Source organism: Gadus chalcogrammus, chromosome 8 (genome assembly GCF_026213295.1).
Source record: "Gadus chalcogrammus isolate NIFS_2021 chromosome 8, NIFS_Gcha_1.0, whole genome shotgun sequence".
NCBI lineage: Eukaryota > Metazoa > Chordata > Actinopteri > Gadiformes > Gadidae > Gadus > Gadus chalcogrammus.
The window spans coordinates 25,372,066-25,391,916 of NC_079419.1; the positions used below are offsets into that span (position 1 = coordinate 25,372,066).

Below are 19,851 nucleotides of genomic sequence, written 5' to 3' on the forward strand. Positions count from 1 at the left end.
TGGAGCTTGACCCGACGTCACTGGCAGAGAGTAGTGACGCTTGCACAGAAGCATACGGCCGACATCTTTCTTTATTCTGGGTGGAAATAGTAACATAGTTACGCCATTAAATGCGTTTATGGAAACATTTTTAGCGAGAAATGTGCATTTTACTTTCATAATGTTCGCTCGGTGAATGTGAAGGATGTTTGGTTTGATAGTTATGACGAAGAGTGAACGCTCCGTTCACTTGCATGGACAGAGTCTCTGGTTGCTAAGCAACCTCAACGTCTTGGCGGACTATTTCTCTGCTGATCAACACTACGAATGCTGGAAACACACCAGACACACCATGTGAAGTTATTTAACCCGATTATTGTTATTTATATCCGAGATTATTTAATCTAACCCGATCTAAACTCTATCATGCACCCAAACACGGCGGCGTTTGGGTTTCCTGCCTCAGACTCCTAAATCCAGCGCAGCCACATGCGCGTTGAACCATTTTTGTGACACACAATGATCAAGCAACATTTTAGCTGCGTTACGCGCGTAAATCTTACGCGGGTTACGCGTTTGGTGTGTTCGTACCTTAAGAGCAAAGTTCCAGGATGCCGCAATCGAGGACTTTTACCATCTACTGCCCCCTGGTGAGATGCCACAGCTTTGACTTCATACTGCCCGGGTTCTCTCCATGTTTGGGAGCACCTATCTGTGCGAACAGATGTTTTCAATAATGAATCTAAATAAAACCAAGCACAGATCACGCATCACTGATGACAACCTCCACGCTGTTTTACGGATTGCCACAGCACAACAGCTAAAACCAGACATCGACACACTGGTCAAAGGAAAACGGTGTCTGATATCTGGCCAGAAAACAGATAGGTAAGCAAAAACCGAATTAAAATATATGGCAATAAATGTATTTCCATCAAAAATAATAATAGTTAAACTGAGTGCAATTTAATGATTGTGCTTGCATTTTTTTGTGTGTTTGTTGTGATCAATGGAACATGATCAATGGATGAGGATGGTGGAGAGGGGATCCACTTGGTGTGTTCATGGACAGGCAGTATATCCTCATCATTTCCAACTCAGTTGTGAACTGAGACAACCCTTATTTTGTTATTTTCAGTTTATTACATATACTACTTTATGTGTAGCAATGTATTTGTTGTTTACAGGTGTATGTGTTTATGATAAGACAGACAAATGTTTACTCTTGCAAGGCTGTGTGCAGCCATTTATTTTTGTAAAATGCTACATCTGTCACACATGTTCTTAGTAGCTCAATACTGTTGGTTGTATGTTATTCTGACCCTCCCGACTGTGTAAAAAAAAAATTAAACAAAGTAAATGTCATAACTTGTGTTTTGATAATATATTTCTTTATTTACTTGAATAGTTTGATCGTTGATCAATGGAGTAATGTGGGTTTCTTAACCTGACAAATTTAAAGGATTATTGTTATAGTAACATTTTTTTCTCATCTATGCATATGTTATGTTTGTAACTTCTATAAGTAATAAATGCAGAAGGTCATTTAACAATATGTTATGGAGTAGTTACATTTATTATACATTATATTTGGTTACATACTGTTTTACATTTACATGTGGCCCTTTGAGGGCAACCATTATGCTGATGTGGCCCCCGGTGAAAATGAGTTTGACACCCCTGCTCTAACCCATACTTTCTCCGCAGCCGGTCTCCTCACTTCTTTCCCTCTTCTTTCCATCACCTCCCTGGCTATCCTAACTCCCTTCCCACCCCACACAAACTCACTCACCATTCTCTCCACCTCCTTCAAAACTCTCTAAGGCACATCCAAAACATTCATTGCATACACAAGCTTGCTCATTACCAGCGCATTCACAACTGTCACCTTCCCCTTCAGCTTCAACCCTCTAAGTTTCCAAAACCTTAACGTCTTCCTAATACCATTCATTATCCCTTCAAACTGCATATCTCTCCCTTCTTTATTCTCTATCCCTAAGTTCACACCTAATATCCTAAAATAATCCTTTTTTTCTTTCAATCCTATCTCCCTCCTACCTGCTCTCTCCACACCTACATACATGATTTCTGACTTTTCCATGTTTATTTTCGCCCCTGATGCCCTGCCATACAACTCTACACTACCTAAAACCTCAACTACACTTTCCCTGTCCCTTACTGTAACTGTCGTGTCATCCGCATACTGAAATAATAAACTAACCCGCCCCTCTGGCAACTCTATACCCCTGATCCTATCATTTTGCATAAGTAGAGCCGCTAGCGGCTCTGCCGACAAGGAGTACAGCAGAGCCGACAGCGGACAGCCTTGCCTAACCAACCTTTCTAGTCTAAATGCGTCTGTGACTATCCCATTGATTTTAACACAACTCACTGCCCTGTCGTACATTCTCTTTATCCAACCTACCAACCTGTGCCCAAAACCAAATTTACCTAACACTCTATATAAATAATCATGATCCACCCTATCAAATGCTTTGTTCAAATCTAAACTTACAACTATCCCCCCTTTATCTCTCTTCATAAATTCAATTATGTCCCTGATACTACTTATTGTGTCCGCTATGTCCCTACCTGGTATACTATATGCCTATGTGCTTCCCACCACCTTCCCTATTACCTGCTTGACCCTGTTGGCTAACACCCTTGCTAAAACTTTATAATCACCATTCAACATACTAAGTGGCCTATAATTCTGTAGCTTAACCCTACTCCCTTTCTTGTGTATCACCGTTACTAACCCTGTCGACATGCTCAGCGGCATCTCGCCCTTCTCCTCTATCCATCTAAATAACCTCTCTAGCACTGGCACTAAGCTCCTCCCTAAACTCAACATAAAATTCACCAATTAACCCATCTATCCCTGGACTCTTATTTCTCCCTAACCCTCCTATCGCTTCATTTATTTCACCCGTCCCTATTCCTGTCTCACACATCTCCCTATCATCATCGCTCAACCTGGCTTTCACACTATCCAACACCTGCCTCATACTCTCCTCATCCACTTCTTCTTTCCTAAATAAATCCCTATAAAAATCTTCTACTCTTTCAGCTATCCCTACAAAATCAGTAATCATCTCCCCTTCCTTTCCTTCCACCTTTTCTAAATAATTCTTATTCTGCTTCGTCTTTTCTAATCCTAAAAAGAATCCTGTACATTTCTCTCCCTCAATCACATATCTGGCCCTACTTCTGACTATTGCACCCATACACCTCCTCTGTTCTATCTCCTTCAGTTCATCCTTAATTCTAATATACTTCCCCAAATCATAGCCTACCACCTCATCCGCTCTCTTTGCCTCTCTAGCTAAATCTCCCTTTAACCTCCTCTCCCTCTCTCTCTGTGTCATATTCCTGCCTCTACTATAACCCATACTCAATTCCTTATCTCTCCTTTCAAACTCTCCCACCACCTCCCAATGTCCTCCTCATACATTCTCTCATTCTTCCTCCTCAATATACATTCTCTCACTTTCCTTTTGTACTTTTCTTCTCTCAGCAACTCACCGTTCATACACCACACGCCTCCCCCTCTCCTCTCAAACCCCTGACCTAAATTAAACCCTAACACCATGTGATCACTGAGCGCAGTAACCTTATACTCAATTCTCCCTATCCTACCTGAAATGCCGTTTGTACTCAAAACTAAATCTATCCTACTCTGTTTTAAAACTCCTCTCACCACTTGCCTCCTTGAAAAAACCCTCCCCTCTGGATTCCTTTCCCTCCACACATCTATTAAACCATTGTCTCTCATAACCTCCTCCAACACACCTCTTGACAAGTCATTCCTGAAACACATACTTGCAGACGCATCCAACCTCCCACCACACGTTAAAGTCACCCACCACCAAACAGTTTTCCACACACATTCCCCCCAATCCCTCAAAAAAAAAACCTCATTCGGCGCATACACATTCAACAATCGACATATTTTACCCAAGTACTCAAAAGTAATTCCTATCACCCTCCCATCACCATCATCCACACACTTCGTCACTTTCTCAACCACTCCCCTTTTCACTAAAATTGCTACCCCTCTTGATTTAACACCACCATTATTCACATACATGTCCCCCATCCATTCTCTCTCAACCACCCTCATAACCTCCTCATCCCAATGTGTCTCTTGCAAACATATTATTTCTGCCTCACACACCATCAAGGTTTGCTGCCTCCTGTTCCTGTCCCTTAGCCCATTAGCGTTAAAAGAATTTATCCTGATCATTAAAAGCATAAATGAGAAGAGATTCCACACGTTATGTTATTAATTTGCACTTTTTTTCCCCTTATCTTCTCTCTCCTTCCTCCCCGATGGTCTTTTCCTATTTCCACCCACCACCTCCATGTTTTCCTCCCCACTGTCTGATATATCAGAAGCCACCCACCTCCTACTTTCTGTTATATCCGAAGCCTTCCAGCCCCACTTAATCCCCCTTGCCACCGACCTTCCCTCTCCCTGTCCCACCACAGTCATTCCACTCTTTTCCCCTCCTTTCGCTCCCTCACCCGCGCTGCTCCGTCCCTCTCGTTCGTCCGTCCCTCTCACCGCACTGTCCGCGCTGCAGCCGTTCTCCTCCCTTTCCTTCTCTCCTCCCGTCTCCGTTAAACCTTCCGCTGCCGTCACGTCCTCTGCCATTCCATCCTGCTCCTCGTCCTCGTCCTCCTGCTCTCCTTCCCCGCCGACTCCCACGCCACTTCCTTCCGCTTCAGTCGCCTCAGCTCCAGCTCCGCTACCGCCTTCTCCACCCTCTCCTCTCGGTCGCTCCTCCTCCTCGCCGACGTCCGTCTCCCGGCTCCCGCCTTCTCCTCCTTGTCGCCTCTGTTCCTCTTCTGTGCCACACTCTCTTGCGTAGTGCCCCTGTCCATGGCACCTGTGGCATCTGAACTCCGGACAGTCCCTCAAAATGTGTCCCGGTTGGATACACATCCTACATACTTTCTCCTATCTGTCGTGGATCACCCGGAAGTACTGGGGACCCGTAGCTGTGCTGAACTGCGTCGAATACGGCAACGACCTGACCAAGTCATTGAATTTCACTTTCAGAAACCTGGTCCCGTCTGCAATGTTAGTGCCAGGCCACATTCTCCTTTTGATAGGTGAGGCAGCTGAGACCCCCCACCCCTGTAGCTTCAGAATAACGTCATTGTCCGTGGTGTACGCCGGAAGCTCCAAGAACGACACCACCGTTACGTCACTGGTGAGCTCTTTTGCAATTATACTAACCCCTCTTATTTTGAAACCGTCCATAAGCTTATTTTTCCCGCTGAGATGTCCCATTGTCAATTCGTAGTTTTTCAATCCAGTTTTACGGCATGCCATCAACTCCCCACACACCTCTTTCGTCACTCTCATGAACTCCATCACTGTTACTGGATCTTCCCCGATCAGTTCAACACTCACGGTTAGTTCTTTGTCGTATTTATTCTCCTTATCTCCAGCCTCTTCTCCCCTCTGGTCTTTCTTTCCATAGTCTACTCCCTCCAAGCCCTTTCCGTTTCCATCTTCCGTTTCCATTATGTCCGTCCGCATGGTAATCCTTCCCCAAACCAATGGGAGAATTATATTCCCCCAAACAGTGCCTCACTGTTTGGGGGAGATGTATCGAGGTTAATCAAAAAATAAGATACTTAAACAAGCATAAAGGTAGCAACAAACACTCAACTGCTCTCAGCTCACTGCTCACTTCCTGCTTCCTGCTCGCACACCTGACCGAGATCAGACGAGATCGGGCGTGCCTAAGGTGGTATGGCCGTAAGCAATTATAGACTTGACCATATTGACCATATTAGCTTTTATCCAGGCCCGACCCTGCTTAGCTTCCGAGATCAGGCGTGCCTAATGACCTGCGTGAAGTTGGCACCCCATGTGTAAAAAAAACATGTACAACTATTTCAGATCGTTTGTGCTTCGTTTGTGCACGACAAATGAACATTTGTGCTCATACCGTTTTTGAGATATCAAACATTACATTTTGTAAACATATGACGTCACTCAGCACCCCAATATTGTCCGAATCGGTTCAAATGTGTCTCAATCATTTGTGCATCGTTTGTGCACGTTTGTGCACGACAAATAAACATTTGTGCTCTTTTAATTTTTAAGCTATTAAGGTTTCATTTTTTTCACTCAGCACCCCAATGTCAGAATTGGTTCAAATCGGTCTCAATCCTTTGTGCTTCGTTTGTGCACGACAAATGAACATTTGTGCTCATACCACCTTTGAGATATTAAACATAACATTTTGTAAACAAATCACGTCACTCAACTTCCGAAGCTGGCGCCCCAAAGGTGAAAAACATATATAAAACTTCTTCTGATCGTTTGTGCTCGACGCATGAATATTCCTGCTTTTATTGTTTAACAAGTGACGCAGTTGGTCACGCGGCGTAGTTGTGCTGCAGAAGACAACCGCGGGAAGATCTGAAGGCTTCGACTCAAACGTCTCCTGTGCTAACACCGGTTTTTGTCTTCTGAGAGGTGAGTAAAGTCGTAGCGTACTATGTGTGGCCTGTGGGATTAGGTCTTCTCTCTCTAGCTGTGTTCGAAATCGTTCCCTATCATGGATGTAGTGCACTAAATAGGGTGCACGCCATTTTGTAGGGTGTTCGAATTCTCAGTGGTCCACTATATAGGGCACTATATAGTGGACTTAAAATAGGGTACATAAGATGTTCCCTACATGTTACTCCCGTATACCACAATGCAATGCGGTTGTGTTTTTCCGGAGGAAAATAAGAAGCTTAATAACCTAGAAAACGAATACATTTAATGATGGAGTCTCCGGCTTTTGTTTAGAAATGTCAACAATTTATTTGGGATTTAACATAGAAAATGTAACATTCAAAATTAATAAGAAAAACCTTGTTCAAGGAAATGTAACATTCAACATCAATACAACCTCCAGCTTTCCTCGAGAGTGCCCGGTTTGTTTACATGATATGGGCGCATCTGTCTGCGTCACACAAATAGCCGGCGCATTTACTGACGCAAATGACGTTTAGAAATGTTCAGCGTAGTGTCCGAATTCTCGTTCCCTATTCCCTATATAGTGCACTATATCATGTACACTATATAGGGAATAGGGAACGAGTGTATAGGGAACGATTTCGAACACAGCTTCTGTCTTGTGCTGATGTTCCCTGCTACACGTTCTCTTTCCCTGTACCGCTGACGTCACCTAATAGGGGTGGGACAGGTGGGCGGTTGCGATCAGGCAGGTGTAAAGGCACCCGGGGTCCTCATGCCGGTAAGGCACACGGGGTCCTCATGCCGGTAGCAGCAGTGTCTAGAGCATGGTCTAGAGGTGTGGGTCGCAGCCCAAGTGGTCGTTGAGTGCTCGCCGACGGTGACACTGTCTGTGCGAGTTACGAGCCTGGGTCTGCGTTCAGCGATCCCGATGGGAGAAGGAACAAGACGCTAACGGCAATCCGAGTGTCGGCTGCTGTTCTCGTGATTGGGGTGAATGAGATACGTGTGCAGGCACAAACGATGCACAAACTAATGAGACCAATTTGAACCAATTCTGACATTATTGGGGTGCTGAGTGAAAAAAATGAAACCTTAATAACTTAAAAATTAAAAGAGCACAAATGTTTATTTGTCGTGCACAAACGTGCACAAACGATGCACAAATGATTGCGACACATTTGAACCGATTCGGACACTGCCTAATGTTTGATATCTCAAAAACGGAATGAGCACAAATTTTCATTTGTCGTGCACAAACGTGCACAAACGAAGCACAAACGATCTGAAATAGTTGTACATGTTTTTTTTACACATGGGGTGCCAACTTCACGCAGGTTGCCTAATGTGGTATGGCTGTAAGCAATTATAGACTTGACCATATTAGCTTTTATACAGGAGGAGGACGTAAGGAGTGAGAGCGCTGCCGTGGCCAGAGACGGGACAGAAACAATGATTAGATCCATAATGAATGAATGAATACGTTATTCCAGACTCAGAGTTACATATTTGAACGCAATGCATTACACTGCTTGGGCGTCATCGTTTGCGTGATCTTTTGAAGAAACGTAGCGTTGCAAAACCTGGGATGGACTTAAAGGCACCCAGTGCAACTTTATGTAAACATTCAATGAAAAATAAACATTCAATTTCTAGTCTTTTTTACACGTAGTAAGTTTCAATAACTCCATACCATTACATATCGACATTCAAGGAGCAAAGATGAGACGTCGCTGTGTGGTGAGAACTGATAGAAAATCGTAAACAACAACAATCGCCGGTGGGGAGAAGCCATTTTTCCATTGACTGGAAACCTGCTTTATTTATTGTAGGTTACAAAAAATAAAGAAAATGGCGGTATTGTTGTTGTTATCGATTTTCTATCAGTTCTCACCACACAACGACGTCTCATCTTTGCTGCTTGAATGTCGGTATGTAATGGTATGGAGTTATTGAAACTTACTACGTGTAAAAAAGACTAGAAATTGAATGTTTATTTTTAAGCCTCGAAAGTTGCACTGGGTGCCTTTAAGGCCGATACATACCTCCGGATACGGACAGTTTCGTCCGGTCCCAGAGGTGTTTCGTGGGAACAATAACAATAAACAATAAAATAAAAATGTCAGGTAAATAGTATAATATAAGTATATACAAATAAAATATATATATATATATATATATAGATGGATGGATGGATAGATGGATAGATAGATAAGACGAAACACCTCCGGGACCGGACGAAACTGTCCGTATCCGGAGGTATGTATCGGCCTTAAGGTGGACCGCCGTCATTGCAGCTCTCTGCTGCGTCACTACACTGTCCACATGTTTCACAAATAGCGTTGGAGAGACGTTGTCAATGTCTTTATGTTGCTTACATTCTCCAAAACAGTGGGCGCTAAAGATCAGCGCACGGCAGGCCATTGCAGCCAATGAGCTGAGTAACCCCTGACTGCAGCCCGCAGATCGAGGAGGAGCTAAATGTGGGCGGGGTTAAACGTTTAACCCCGCCCACATTTAGCTCCTCCTCGATCTGCGGGCTGCAGTCAGGGGTTACTCAGCTCATTGGCTGCAATGGCCTGCCGTGCGCTGATCTTTAGCGCCCACTGTTTTGGAGAATGTAAGCAACATAAAGACATTGACAACGTCTCTCCAACGCTATTTGTGAAACATGTGGACAGTGTAGTGACGCAGCAGAGAGCTGCAATGACGGCGGTCCACCTTAAGGCCGATACATACCTCCGGATACGGACAGTTTCGTCCGGTCCCGGAGGTGTTTCGTCTTATCTATCTATCCATCTATCCATCCATCCATCTATATATATATATATATATATATATTTTATTTGTATATACTTATATTATACTATTTACCTGACATTTTTATTTTATTGTTTATTGTTATTGTTCCCACGAAACACCTCTGGGACCGGACGAAACTGTCCGTATCCGGAGGTATGTATCGGCCTTAAAGGCACCCAGTGCAACTTTCGAGGCTTAAAAATAAACATTCAATTTCTAGTCTTTTTTACACGTAGTAAGTTTCAATAACTCCATACCATTACATACCGACATTCAAGCAGCAAAGATGAGACGTCGTTGTGTGGTGAGAACTGATAGAAAATCGATAACAACAACAATACCGCCATTTTCTTTATTTTTTGTAACCTACAATAAATAAAGCAGGTTTCCAGTCAATGGAAAAATGGCTTCTCCCCACCGGCGATTGTTGTTGTTTACGATTTTCTATCAGTTCTCACCACACAGCGACGTCTCATCTTTGCTCCTTGAATGTCGATATGTAATGGTATGGAGTTATTGAAACTTACTACGTGTAAAAAAGACTAGAAATTGAATGTTTATTTTTCATTGAATGTTTACATAAAGTTGCACTGGGTGCCTTTAAGTCCATCCCAGGTTTTGCAACGCTACGTTTCTTCAAAAGATCACGCAAACGATGACGCCCAAGCAGTGTAATGCATTGCGTTCAAATATGTAACTCTGAGTCTGGAATAACGTATTCATTCATTCATTATGGATCTAATCATTGTTTCTGTCCCGTCTCTGGCCACGGCAGCGCTCTCACTCCTTACGTCCTCCTCCTGTATAAAAGCTAATATGGTCAAGTCTATAATTGCTTACAGCCATACCACATTAGGCAACCTGCGTGAAGTTGGCACCCCATGTGTAAAAAAAACATGTACAACTATTTCAGATCGTTTGTGCTTCGTTTGTGCACGTTTGTGCACGACAAATGAAAATTTGTGCTCATTCCGTTTTTGAGATATCAAACATTAGGCAGTGTCCGAATCGGTTCAAATGTGTCGCAATCATTTGTGCATCGTTTGTGCACGTTTGTGCACGACAAATAAACATTTGTGCTCTTTTAATTTTTAAGTTATTAAGGTTTCATTTTTTTCACTCAGCACCCCAATAATGTCAGAATTGGTTCAAATTGGTCTCATTAGTTTGTGCATCGTTTGTGCCTGCACACGTATCTCATTCACCCCAATCACGAGAACAGCAGCCGACACTCGGATTGCCGTTAGCGTCTTGTTCCTTCTCCCATCGGGATCGCTGAACGCAGACCCAGGCTCGTAACTCGCACAGACAGTGTCACCGTCGGCGAGCACTCAACGACCACTTGGGCTGCGACCCACACCTCTAGACCATGCTCTAGACACTGCTGCTACCGGCATGAGGACCCCGTGTGCCTTACCGGCATGAGGACCCCGGGTGCCTTTACACCTGCCTGATCGCAACCGCCCACCTGTCCCACCCCTATTAGGTGACGTCAGCGGTACAGGGAAAGAGAACGTGTAGCAGGGAACATCAGCACAAGACAGAAGCTGTGTTCGAAATCGTTCCCTATACACTCGTTCCCTATTCCCTATATAGTGTACATGATATAGTGCACTATATAGGGAATAGGGAACGAGAATTCGGACACTACGCTGAACATTTCTAAACGTCATTTGCGTCAGTAAATGCGCCGGCTATTTGTGTGACGCAGACAGATGCGCCCATATCATGTAAACAAACCGGGCACTCTCGAGGAAAGCTGGAGGTTGTATTGATGTTGAATGTTACATTTCCTTGAACAAGGTTTTTCTTATTAATTTTGAATGTTACATTTTCTATGTTAAATCCCAAATAAATTGTTGACATTTCTAAACAAAAGCCGGAGACTCCATCATTAAATGTATTCGTTTTCTAGGTTATTAAGCTTCTTATTTTCCTCCGGAAAAACACAACCGCATTGCATTGTGGTATACGGGAGTAACATGTAGGGAACATCTTATGTACCCTATTTTAAGTCCACTATATAGTGCCCTATATAGTGGACCACTGAGAATTCGAACACCCTACAAAATGGCGTGCACCCTATTTAGTGCACTACATCCATGATAGGGAACGATTTCGAACACAGCTAGAGAGAGAAGACCTAATCCCACAGGCCACACATAGTACGCTACGACTTTACTCACCTCTCAGAAGACAAAAACCGGTGTTAGCACAGGAGACGTTTGAGTCGAAGCCTTCAGATCTTCCCGCGGTTGTCTTCTGCAGCACAACTACGCCGCGTGACCAACTGCGTCACTTGTTAAACAATAAAAGCAGGAATATTCATGCGTCGAGCACAAACGATCAGAAGAAGTTTTATATATGTTTTTCACCTTTGGGGCGCCAGCTTCGGAAGTTGAGTGACGTGATTTGTTTACAAAATGTTATGTTTAATATCTCAAAGGTGGTATGAGCACAAATGTTCATTTGTCGTGCACAAACGAAGCACAAAGGATTGAGACCGATTTGAACCAATTCTGACATTGGGGTGCTGAGTGAAAAAAATGAAACCTTAATAGCTTAAAAATTAAAAGAGCACAAATGTTTATTTGTCGTGCACAAACGTGCACAAACGATGCACAAATGATTGAGACACATTTGAACCGATTCGGACAATATTGGGGTGCTGAGTGACGTCATATGTTTACAAAATGTAATGTTTGATATCTCAAAAACGGTATGAGCACAAATGTTCATTTGTCGTGCACAAACGAAGCACAAACGATCTGAAATAGTTGTACATGTTTTTTTTACACATGGGGTGCCAACTTCACGCAGGTCATTAGGCACGCCTGATCTCGGAAGCTAAGCAGGGTCGGGCCTGGATAAAAGCTAATATGGTCAATATGGTCAAGTCTATAATTGCTTACGGCCATACCACCTTAGGCACGCCCGATCTCGTCTGATCTCGGTCAGGTGTGCGAGCAGGAAGCAGGAAGTGAGCAGTGAGCTGAGAGCAGTTGAGTGTTTGTTGCTACCTTTATGCTTGTTTAAGTATCTTATTTTTTGATTAACCTCGATACATCTCCCCCAAACAGTGAGGCACTGTTTGGGGGAATATAATTCTCCCATTGGTTTGGGGAAGGATTACCATGCGGACGGACATAATGGAAACGGAAGATGGAAACGGAAAGGGCTTGGAGGGAGTAGACTATGGAAAGAAAGACCAGAGGGGAGAAGAGGCTGGAGATAAGGAGAATAAATACGACAAAGAACTAACCGTGAGTGTTGAACTGATCGGGGAAGATCCAGTAACAGTGATGGAGTTCATGAGAGTGACGAAAGAGGTGTGTGGGGAGTTGATGGCATGCCGTAAAACTGGATTGAAAAACTACGAATTGACAATGGGACATCTCAGCGGGAAAAATAAGCTTATGGACGGTTTCAAAATAAGAGGGGTTAGTATAATTGCAAAAGAGCTCACCAGTGACGTAACGGTGGTGTCGTTCTTGGAGCTTCCGGCGTACACCACGGACAATGACGTTATTCTGAAGCTACAGGGGTGGGGGGTCTCAGCTGCCTCACCTATCAAAAGGAGAATGTGGCCTGGCACTAACATTGCAGACGGGACCAGGTTTCTGAAAGTGAAATTCAATGACTTGGTCAGGTCGTTGCCGTATTCGACGCAGTTCAGCACAGCTACGGGTCCCCAGTACTTCCGGGTGATCCACGACAGATAGGAGAAAGTATGTAGGATGTGTATCCAACCGGGACACATTTTGAGGGACTGTCCGGAGTTCAGATGCCACAGGTGCCATGGACAGGGGCACTACGCAAGAGAGTGTGGCACAGAAGAGGAACAGAGGCGACAAGGAGGAGAAGGCGGGAGCCGGGAGACGGACGTCGGCGAGGAGGAGGAGCGACCGAGAGGAGAGGGTGGAGAAGGCGGTAGCGGAGCTGGAGCTGAGGCGACTGAAGCGGAAGGAAGTGGCGTGGGAGTCGGCGGGGAAGGAGAGCAGGAGGACGAGGACGAGGAGCAGGATGGAATGGCAGAGGACGTGACGGCAGCGGAAGGTTTAACGGAGACGGGAGGAGAGAAGGAAAGGGAGGAGAACGGCTGCAGCGCGGACAGTGCGGTGAGAGGGACGGACGAACGAGAGGGACGGAGCAGCGCGGGTGAGGGAGCGAAAGGAGGGGAAAAGAGTGGAATGACTGTGGTGGGACAGGGAGAGGGAAGGTCGGTGGCAAGGGGGATTAAGTGGGGCTGGAAGGCTTCGGATATAACAGAAAGTAGGAGGTGGGTGGCTTCTGATATATCAGACAGTGGGGAGGAAAACATGGAGGTGGTGGGTGGAAATAGGAAAAGACCATCGGGGAGGAAGGAGAGAGAAGATAAGGGGAAAAAAAGTGCAAATTAATAACATAACGTGTGGAATCTCTTCTCATTTATGCTTTTAATGATCAGGATAAATTCTTTTAACGCTAATGGGCTAAGGGACAGGAACAGGAGGCAGCAAACCTTGATGGTGTGTGAGGCAGAAATAATATGTTTGCAAGAGACACATTGGGATGAGGAGGTTATGAGGGTGGTTGAGAGAGAATGGATGGGGGACATGTATGTGAATAATGGTGGTGTTAAATCAAGAGGGGTAGCAATTTTAGTGAAAAGGGGAGTGGTTGAGAAAGTGACGAAGTGTGTGGATGATGGTGATGGGAGGGTGATAGGAATTACTTTTGAGTACTTGGGTAAAATATGTCGATTGTTGAATGTGTATGCGCCGAATGAGGTGAAGGAGAGGAGTTTTTTTTTTTGAGGGATTGGGGGGAATGTGTGTGGAAAACTGTTTGGTGGTGGGTGACTTTAACGTGTGGTGGGAGGTTGGATGCGTCTGCAAGTATGTGTTTCAGGAATGACTTGTCAAGAGGTGTGTTGGAGGAGGTTATGAGAGACAATGGTTTAATAGATGTGTGGAGGGAAAGGAATCCAGAGGGGAGGGTTTTTTCAAGGAGGCAAGTGGTGAGAGGAGTTTTAAAACAGAGTAGGATAGATTTAGTTTTGAGTACAAACGGCATTTCAGGTAGGATAGGGAGAATTGAGTATAAGGTTACTGCGCTCAGTGATCACATGGTGTTAGGGTTTAATTTAGGTCAGGGGTTTGAGAGGAGAGGGGGAGGCGTGTGGTGTATGAACGGTGAGTTGCTGAGAGAAGAAAAGTACAAAAGGAAAGTGAGAGAATGTATATTGAGGAGGAAGAATGAGAGAATGTATGAGGAGGACATTGGGAGGTGGTGGGAGAGTTTGAAAGGAGAGATAAAGGAATTGAGAATGGGTTATAGTAGAGGCAGGAATATGACACAGAGAGAGAGAGAGAGGAGGTTAAAGGGAGATTTAGCTAGAGAGGCAAAGAGAGCGGATGAGGTGGTAGGCTATGATTTGGGGAAGTATATTAGAATTAAGGATGAACTGAAGGAGATAGAACAGAGGAGGTGTATGGGTGCAATAGTCAGAAGTAGGGCCAGATATGTGATTGAGGGAGAGAAATGTACAGGATTCTTTTTAGGATTAGAAAAGACGAAGCAGAATAAGAATTATTTAGAAAAGGTGGAAGGAAAGGAAGGGGAGATGATTACTGATTTTGTAGGGATAGCTGAAAGAGTAGAAGATTTTTATAGGGATTTATTTAGGAAAGAAGAAGTGGATGAGGAGAGTATGAGGCAGGTGTTGGATAGTGTGAAAGCCAGGTTGAGCGATGATGATAGGGAGATGTGTGAGACAGGAATAGGGACGGGTGAAATAAATGAAGCGATAGGAGGGTTAGGGAGAAATAAGAGTCCAGGGATAGATGGGTTAATTGGTGAATTTTATGTTGAGTTTAGGGAGGAGCTAGTGCCAGTGCTAGAGAGGTTATTTAGATGGATAGAGGAGAAGGGCGAGATGCCGCTGAGCATGTCGACAGGGTTAGTAACGGTGATACACAAGAAAGGGAGTAGGGTTAAGCTACAGAATTATAGGCCACTTAGTATGTTGAATGGTGATTATAAAGTTTTAGCAAGGGTGTTAGCCAACAGGGTCAAGCAGGTAATAGGGAAGGTGGTGGGAAGCACATAGGCATATAGTATACCAGGTAGGGACATAGCGGACACAATAAGTAGTATCAGGGACATAATTGAATTTATGAAGAGAGATAAAGGGGGGATAGTTGTAAGTTTAGATTTGAACAAAGCATTTGATAGGGTGGATCATGATTATTTATATAGAGTGTTAGGTAAATTTGGTTTTGGGCACAGGTTGGTAGGTTGGATAAAGAGAATGTACGACAGGGCAGTGAGTTGTGTTAAAATCAATGGGATAGTCACAGACGCATTTAGACTAGAAAGGTTGGTTAGGCAAGGCTGTCCGCTGTCGGCTCTGCTGTACTCCTTGTCGGCAGAGCCGCTAGCGGCTCTACTTATGCAAAATGATAGGATCAGGGGTATAGAGTTGCCAGAGGGGCGGGTTAGTTTATTATTTCAGTATGCGGATGACACGACAGTTACAGTAAGGGACAGGGAAAGTGTAGTTGAGGTTTTAGGTAGTGTAGAGTTGTATGGCAGGGCATCAGGGGCGAAAATAAACATGGAAAAGTCAGAAATCATGTATGTAGGTGTGGAGAGAGCAGGTAGGAGGGAGATAGGATTGAAAGAAAAAAAGGATTATTTTAGGATATTAGGTGTGAACTTAGGGATAGAGAATAAAGAAGGGAGAGATATGCAGTTTGAAGGGATAATGAATGGTATTAGGAAGACGTTAAGGTTTTGGAAACTTAGAGGGTTGAAGCTGAAGGGGAAGGTGACAGTTGTGAATGCGCTGGTAATGAGCAAGCTTGTGTATGCAATGAATGTTTTGGATGTGCCTTAGAGAGTTTTGAAGGAGGTGGAGAGAATGGTGAGTGAGTTTGTGTGGGGTGGGAAGGGAGTTAGGATAGCCAGGGAGGTGATGGAAAGAAGAGGGAAAGAAGTGAGGAGACCGGCTGCGGAGAAAGTATGGGTTAGAGCAGGGGTGTCAAACTCATTTTCACCGGGGGCCACATCAGCATAATGGTTGCCCTCAAAGGGCCACATGTAAATGTAAAACAGTATGTAACCAAATATAATGTATAATAAATGTAACTACTCCATAACATATTGTTAAATGACCTTCTGCATTTATTACTTATAGAAGTTACAAACATAACATATGCATAGATGAGAAAAAAATGTTACTATAACAATAATCCTTTAAATTTGTCAGGTTAAGAAACCCACATTACTCCATTGATCAACGATCAAACTATTCAAGTAAATAAAGAAATATATTATCAAAACACAAGTTATGACATTTACTTTGTTTAATTTTTTTTTTACACAGTCGGGAGGGTCAGAATAACATACAACCAACAGTATTGAGCTACTAAGAACATGTGTGACAGATGTAGCATTTTACAAAAATAAATGGCTGCACACAGCCTTGCAAGAGTAAACATTTGTCTGTCTTATCATAAACACATACACCTGTAAACAACAAATACATTGCTACACATAAAGTAGTATATGTAATAAACTGAAAATAACAAAATAAGGGTTGTCTCAGTTCACAACTGAGTTGGAAATGATGAGGATATACTGCCTGTCCATGAACACACCAAGTGGATCCCCTCTCCACCATCCTCATCCATTGATCATGTTCTGAAAACAACAAACACACAAAAAAATGCAAGCACAATCATTAAATTGCACTCAGTTTAACTATTATTATTTTTGATGGAAATACATTTATTGCCATATATTTTAATTCGGTTTTTGCTTACCTATCTGTTTTCTGGCCAGATATCAGACACCGTTTTCCTTTGACCAGTGTGTCGATGTCTGGTTTTAGCTGTTGTGCTGTGGCAATCCGTAAAACAGCGTGGAGGTTGTCATCAGTGATGCGTGATCTGTGCTTGGTTTTATTTAGATTCATTATTGAAAACATCTGTTCGCACAGATAGGTGCTCCCAAACATGGAGAGAACCCGGGCAGTATGAAGTCAAAGCTGTGGCATCTCACCAGGGGGCAGTAGATGGTAAAAGTCCTCGATTGCGGCATCCTGGAACTTTGCTCTTAAGGTACGAACACACCAAACGCGTAACCCGCGTAAGATTTACGCGCGTAACGCAGCTAAAATGTTGCTTGATCATTGTGTGTCACAAAAATGGTTCAACGCGCATGTGGCTGCGCTGGATTTAGGAGTCTGAGGCAGGAAACCCAAACGCCGCCGTGTTTGGGTGCATGATAGAGTTTAGATCGGGTTAGATTAAATAATCTCGGATATAAATAACAATAATCGGGTTAAATAACTTCACATGGTGTGTCTGGTGTGTTTCCAGCATTCGTAGTGTTGATCAGCAGAGAAATAGTCCGCCAAGACGTTGAGGTTGCTTAGCAACCAGAGACTCTGTCCATGCAAGTGAACGGAGCGTTCACTCTTCGTCATAACTATCAAACCAAACATCCTTCACATTCACCGAGCGAACATTATGAAAGTAAAATGCACATTTCTCGCTAAAAATGTTTCCATAAACGCATTTAATGGCGTAACTATGTTACTATTTCCACCCAGAATAAAGAAAGATGTCGGCCGTATGCTTCTGTGCAAGCGTCACTACTCTCTGCCAGTGACGTCGGGTCAAGCTCCACGCTGATTGGCTATCGCGGCTAAGCATCACGCGTTGGAACGTTGAAAGTTCAATTTTTTGAACTCCGGGCGTAGGCGCGTAGGTGCGTTAGGTGCGTATATACGCAGCTCATACGCGGCTAACGCGGCTAAAATGTTGCGCATGGTGCGTATATACGCATCTACGCAGCTCATACGCGCGTAAACCAATGGTTCCCTATGGAAAAATTGCAGATTTTATACGCGTCTTACGCGGGTAACGCGGTTGGTGTGGCCATACCTTTAGGCCACTGTCGCTTTGAAGCTTGATCAACTTCAGCTGAAGGTGATGGGGCACACTGCTGACATCGGTGGTGAAAGGACTGGCAAAGATGGCAAACCCATCTCCTGCAAGAACAGCTGGAACTGCCGGTGATTCAGGCCACGCGCCCGAATGAAGTTCACTGTTTTCGTGACTGTGGTCATTATATTATCCATCCCCAGCACCTTTCCACACAAAGCTTCTTGGTGGATAATGCAATGATAACTTATCAGAGGCGTGTGACAGTTACTTTTTTGCATTTTCTCCTTCATTAGTCCAACCAAGCCCGTTTTTACTCCACACATTGCAGGTGCACCATCTGTAGTTAATCCCACCAACTTTTCCCAGGGCAATCCAGTTTTACTCACAGACTTCTCCACCGCTTCATAAATATCCCGTCCAGTTGTGGTCCCATGCATGGCAGCTACATCCAAGAGCTCCTCGGTGACAGAGAGGTCCGACTTCACGCCTCTAATAAAAATGGAAAGCTGTGCCGTGTCCCTGTTGTCTGTGCTTTCATCAACAGCTAATGAAAAAGCTGTGTAACTGCGTGACTCTTCCGCCAGCTGATCTGCTAGGTTTCCTGCTAGCTCCTTGACTCGGTCCGCGATGGTGTTTCTTGACAAACTCACATTTTTAAAAGCCTGTATCTGGTCGGGGCACACCTGCTCACACACCTTCAGCATGCACTGCTTCACAAAGGCACCCTCTGAAAAAGACTTGGAAGTGCGGGCGATTTCTTCAGCTACAATAAAGCTAGCTTTCACAGCCGCATCGTTTTTGGCTGTGGCTTTTGTGAACAAATTCTGTTGCGATCGCAGGTTGCCTTTTAACTCTTTAACTATCGCTTGTTTTTCTTGAAGGCTAACTTTAGCATACTTGGCTCCGTGTTTGGTTTCATAATGCCGACGTAGATTGTTCTCTTTGATGACCAACCGCCTCAGAACACAAAAGACATACCGGTTTTTCTCCTTGTAGCACAAACATATATTCGCCTTCCCATCTTTCATGAAACAACCTTCCATCTGCGTCAACCTTTCGCTTCCTGGACATTTTGGGATCATGTGTGGATATTTCTCATGGATATTTCTGCTCAATCTCACTTGTCGCATTAATTAAACACTGATGTGGACACAGCGATCTAGTGGCAGAAGGCCGTCACTTCGCGGGTAAAATATAAAATAAATAAAACAACCTTTTTTTTTACCACGAATCAAGCACTCGCGGGAGACTCGCGGGAGACTCGCGGGCCACATGAAATGACGTGGCGGGCCACATGTGGCCCGCGGGCCTGGAGATTGACACATGTGTGTTAGAGTGATGATTGATATGGATGTAGGGGGAATATGGAGGAATTTAAGAGTGAAATGGAACTGTATTGAATGTGAAGATTTTGATTTCCTTTTGCGGCACAATAGGGTGTTCAACAATTTAATAATTAGTAGGTTTGATGTGAATGTGAGGAAGGAATGTGATGTGTGCGGAGTGGGGGTGGAAACGTGTATGCATGAGTTTGTTGAATGCTGTGAGTTGGAGGGATACTTTGTGAAAATTAAAGGATTAATAAACAGATGTTGGGGAGGAGGGTTTGTGGAGAGAATGGAATGGAGAGAGTTGTGGCTGTTTGGT

At 44.0% G+C, this 19,851-nt stretch overlaps 1 pseudogene; it reads right to left on the reverse strand.

Moving 5' to 3' along the window:
* Positions 1-18,016: 18,016 nt before the first annotated feature.
* LOC130388377 (general transcription factor II-I repeat domain-containing protein 2-like) lies at positions 18,017-19,499 on the reverse strand (annotated as a pseudogene).
* Positions 19,500-19,851: the final 352 nt, after the last annotated feature.